We start from the raw sequence: 5,681 nt of genomic DNA on the forward strand, positions 1-5,681 counted from the left end.
CTTTTTAAGGCATTCTTCTCCTCAATAGCTTTTTGGACCTCCATCATTCTCATTTCTCTTCCCAATTTTTCTCTACTTCTCTTCCTTGATTTTCAAAATCCTTTTTGAGCTTTTCCACGGCCTGAAACCTATTCATGTTTTTCTTAGAGCCTTTGGATGTAGTAGTTTTGTCTGGTTTCATGTTTTCATTTTCCTTTTACCAAAGTATGTTTCTATAGTTCCGAGCTTTTTTCTTCTGTTTGGTCATTCCCCAGTCAATTATTTGACTTTTTCAGTCTTTGTTAAGGAAGGGCTTTGCTTCCAGTGTGGAGTACATACTGTCCCAAGCTTCAAGGGTTTTGTGCAGAGATACTTCTAGGGACCTGTACATTTTCAGCTCTTCCAAGGTGGTATGATCTACGGAGAGGTGCTTCCTCCTGTCATGACCTGTGCTCTAGTCTGTGAGTGATGACAAGCACTCTTTTCTTCTCTGAAACTATAAGGAGGGCTCCCTCTCCACTGCTACTGCAAGGTCTGCTAAGCCAGTGCTCTTCCTCACCCCAGGACTGCCACCCAAGATTGTTACCCAGAACCAGGTATGGGCAAAGCAACAGAATCCTGCCTCAGTGCCAACAAAGAAACTCCTGTAATCTCCTTCTGATCAGTTGTTAGATCCCTTTACCATCTGTGAAAAGAGAGAAGCAGCTACCACCTCACCCCAGGGTTGTGCTTGGATCAGGGCTGAATTGTGCTCCTCTCTCACCCAGGTCAGACGAGCCCTTTCCCACTGAACTTCTCAGTTGTCTTTGGCATTTTGGGGTTGAAAAGTCTGGAAACCACCACAACTGCCTGTGATTCAGTCCCCTGACACCTGTTACGGGTTCTCATTGGCCCAGTCTATGCTGGTGTGGCTTGTACTGACTTGCACTCCTCTCCTAATCTGACACAACAGACGTTTACTGTTGACCTTCAAGGTTGCCTTGCATTAGAAATTTGTTTCACACTTTCTTTGGGTGGATTCTGTTGCTCTAGAATTTCTTTAGAGTCATTTTTACAGGTATTTGGAGGGATTTGAGGGAGAGTTCAAGCGAGTCCCTGTCTTTACTCTGCCGTCTTGGCTCCACCCCTCTTCATCTCTTTCTTAAAGAAAGTATTTCATGCTGCATAGGAATGAGGCACTTTCTATTTAATCTATAAGCATTTTGCCTGTTTCATTTCTTGTTCCTATACCAATATTTGTTAAAAGTAAATAACGATGTAATTTTGGAAGGCACTAGCACTTGGGGAAAATCAAGAAAGTTGCAGGAGGTGGTACTTCATCTGAATTATGAAGGAAGCTAGGATTCCTAGGAGATTCCATCCTAGGCATGGGAGACAACCATACAAAGGCATGGAGAAAGGATATGGAATGTCACAAATGAAGAAGAAGCAAGTGGACCAGTTTAACTAGAATATATATATTCATCTTTGTATTAAAGGCAAAGAGTAGTAAGGTGTACTTTGATTTAATTTGAAGGGTCTTTTCAAATTATTCATTTATTTTCTCAGCCTTTCCATCCCCTGTAACTAATGTTGATTCATTTGGTGTAATTATTTCCATGGTGGTCTCTTTTTCTCTCCGCGGGCCTTGCAATATGAAATGCTGAACTGTTTTATGAAATGATGTTTCTTGTTGCCTTCAAATGTGTAGTAAAAAGAACTCTTCTAACTCTTGTACTTGATTTTTCAAAGAGAACGTGTTAGCTCTCCTTCCACTGAGATGCAATCCATTTCATTTGTAGTGAGAATGTCAAGACTGATATAATTCAATAGCATGCCAACTCACCGGTCACTGGAAGAGGATCTCATTCAATCAATCAAGTATTTATTAACTATCTACTATGTTCTTTAGTAGAGAACTAGTAGAGGCTACAGAGGTAGAGACATTCTTGCACTCAAAAAGTTTACATTCTGTTCAGAGAGACACTATATACTATATATATATATATACACTATATATATAATTATGGACAGATTAAATACTAGACTTTTTAAAAATTAAATGCATTTTATTGATCTCTCTTATTATTACACTACTTACATTTCCTACTTTAACCCTCTCCTGTCCCACCCATCCTCAAAGGCCATCCCTAATAATAATATATGTTAAAGAGCAAGAAATAAAAAAAAACCATATAACCCAAACCACGATTTGAAATGTAATATTTCACAACCATGGATTCTACCAATTTCAGCAAAAATAGGAGGATATCTCTTCTTTTTGACCAAGCTAGGGTAGTATTCAGTTTCAGTTATTTTAGTGTTTCTTTGCCATTTATATTCTTGTAGTCATAGTGCATATTGTTTTCCTGATTCTGCTCACTGTACTTTGTCTTAAGTCATATAAATCTTTCCACATTTTTCTGTCCTCATCATGGTCATAATTTCATACAATGCAGCACTATTCCATTTCATTCGTGTAGTCCATTTGCTTAGCTATTCTCTAACTGGTAGACATTTTACTTCTCTTTACACTATGCTACCAAATGAAATAATGTTTGTAAAGGGCTTAGCACAGTGCCTGGGACATAGTTGGCTATATTTATAAACGTTGATTATCATCATCATTATTATTCTTCCAGGTCTGACCCTGCCTAATGACCCTCAGTGGCTCCCAATTGCCAATAAAATAAAGTACAGATTTCTTAGCCTGATTCCAACCTACCTTTTTAGCTTTATTTCATATCATTTCTTTTCATGAATTCTATGTTCCCCTCCAGTAGGATGACTATAAACTCTCTGAGGGAAGGGACAATTTTCATTTTGTCATTGTGCTTTGCACATCAAAGTGTAATGGATGCTGATTCAATTAGAATACTCCCAATCCAATGTGACGTACTTTCAAACCTTGAGATTTGCCAAATCTTCCTTTGCAATCTGTTTTTGGGCTTCATATGGCCCCAGTAGGATATAAGCTCGTTGAGAGCAGAGCCATTTTCTCATTTTGTCCTTTGGTCCTCAGTATCCAGCACAATGTAAGTTAAAGACTGCTGGATAATTTCCTTTTCCCTCACAGGGGCCAAAGGACTCCAGAGTGGGAAAATTGCATGGTCCAAGACTGGAGGAGGGGCAGGCTCTGGGCTCACAAACTGCGACAAGTTCTGGGAAGGGATTGAGATTGCCAACTCAGATCTCCCTAGGGGATTGAAACTATGGCCAGTATCTACTTCACATCAGGTTGGGTGATGAAAGATAACTGGGAAAGACCTAAGGGTTAAGTCACTCGTACTCTCTTTATACAAGGGCCATAGATTTGCTTCCTAATCTCATCTGTTCTTTGCTGCTACATTTGGTTTCCTCTGAAATGCTTATTTTATTTTTTCCTAGTAAATGTTCCTCCTACAAAATCCCCACCTGGTTTCAGCTGAACTGATGAGACAAGCTCAACTCAGACTGAGACAGCTAATGGACTCTCAGAGAGTAAGAACTGGGAGGAGGTCCAAGGACCCTGGGAGGAACCTATAGAATGGAAAGCCTTGATATTGGGGGCCCATCCCTACTTTACTGGGATTTCCCCTTTCATACAATCTGGAATGGAATTCTTCCCAGTTATATAGATGAGTCAGCTACTTGGAGCAGAGGACAACGACCCTAGTGGATAGAGATCCCAGTCTTGGAGTCAGGTCGGGGAGATCTGAGTTCAAATTTGGCCTCAGACACTTACTAGCTATGTGACCTTGGACTTTGCCTCAGTTTCCTCACTTGTAAAATGGGAGTAAGAATAACGTCTACCTCCCTGGGTTGTTGTGAGGATGCAATGAGATAATAATCATGAAGTGCTTAGCAAGGGCCAGATGCATAGCAAGTGATGTATGAATGCTGTTATTATTATTATCATTTATTGGAGTGTGATGGAAAAAGCGTTGGCTCTGAAACAGGAGAAACTGGGTTCAGATCCCCTCCTCTGATATCTGTAACATGCTGTGTAAATCAGATGACCCCCTTGGGTCTTGATTTCCTCTACTGTAAAATGATGGAGTTAAACTAGATGACATCTAAGGTCCCTCCCAGTGTGAGATGTGTCTATCTATAGGATAGGATCCTATAGAGGAAGGCTTCCCACACTTCTTGGTCATATGATGATGTAAGTTCCTTCCCTTCCCAGAATTTAATAGAATATAAAAGTAGGCCAATGATACAGCAGCTAAGTCACCTGGTTCGCAGGGTTGTGGATTGTGATGGGAATGCGTGGTGATGTACTCTATAAATGAGTTGTTTTTATCTGTAGAAATTTCCTCTAACGTGCTCTTTAATGTCATCATTACAACTGGCTAAATCCATCCCATCTTTCTCGTCTTCCTACTTCCTTTTTGTCATAGCTTGCCTCTCCCATAGCACAAGGAGTTTCTTTTACAGGAAATTGCCCTTCTCTTCATCTCCTGACAATGACTTCATTTGCAGAAAACACAGACACAGACACACACACACACACACACACACACACACACACACACACACACACACACACACACACACACACTGGCCTCATCTACTGCAAAATTTTAAAAAGAAGATATGTTATACAGATAATGCCAAGGCACTTATTTGTCTCAGATGGTAGAGGTGAACAAATCTTTAGTCCTGACCACTGACCAATCCCTAATCCCAGCCTCAGACTGACCTTCCCCAATATTCCATGCTGTCCATCTTCATCAATAGACTCAACTCATTTCCCTTGGTTAAGAATTAAGGGAAATTTTTTACTTTCATCTGTATATTTTTTTCATCCTATTTTCCTTCTGCCTCCATATACCTGCTGCTAGCCTTCCTCCATTTATTGACCCATTTCTCTTAAAGTTCTCTTACAGAGGCAGTGCAGAACAGCGGGAAAAGTTCTAGACTCAAGAGTTCTAGACCCAAGAGTCTCAAAGACTGAGTTCAAATCCTTCCTCTGAAGTGAGTGGGATGGGAGGTGCCAAGAACTGCTGGGATGAGGAAAGACTTAATGTAGAAGGTCTTGCACTGAACTTTGAAGGGAGGTAGGGGATTCTAAGAGGCAGAGGTGAGGCCTGGGCAGGGCAGTGAGAAAAGGTAAGGAGATGTGAGATGGAATGTTTGCTCTGTGTGAGGAAGGGCAAGTAAGCCTGTTTTACTCAAATGCAAACCAAATGAAGAGGACTACTGCAGAATGAACCGCTACAGGTGGTGCTCTAGTGCGCAGAGTGCTGGGCCTGAAGTTGGTAAGACTCATCTTCCTGAGTTCAAACCATCCTCAACCACTTAACTAGCTGTGAGGCATTTCACCTTGTTTGCCTCAGTTTCCTTTTCTCTAAAAATGAGTTGGGGAAGGAAAAGGCAAACCACTCCAGTATCTTTGCCAAGAAAACCCCAAATGGGGTTATGAAGAATCAAGCAAGACTGGAAATAATTAAACAACAATAATGCAGAAAAGTAGGAAAAGTAGGCTGGAACAAGATTTTGAAGGACTTTCAATGATAAATGGGGAATTTCCATTTTTTTCCAGGGGCTACAGAAAACCTCTCAAGTTTTCTGGGCTGAATCTTCACTTCAGGAAGATTTATTTGAGAACTACAGGAAAAATGGATCGGAAAGGGGAGAGACAGAGCTGGGAGTACAAGTAGAAGATGATTGCAGTAGCCTGCGATGTTGGTGAGAGATGTCAAAGGTCTGACTAGAATGCAGGAGAGGAGGCGGGTGAGAAT

The sequence above is a fragment of the Notamacropus eugenii genome, chromosome 5, assembly GCF_028372415.1.
Source record: "Notamacropus eugenii isolate mMacEug1 chromosome 5, mMacEug1.pri_v2, whole genome shotgun sequence".
Classification (NCBI taxonomy): domain Eukaryota; kingdom Metazoa; phylum Chordata; class Mammalia; order Diprotodontia; family Macropodidae; genus Notamacropus; species Notamacropus eugenii.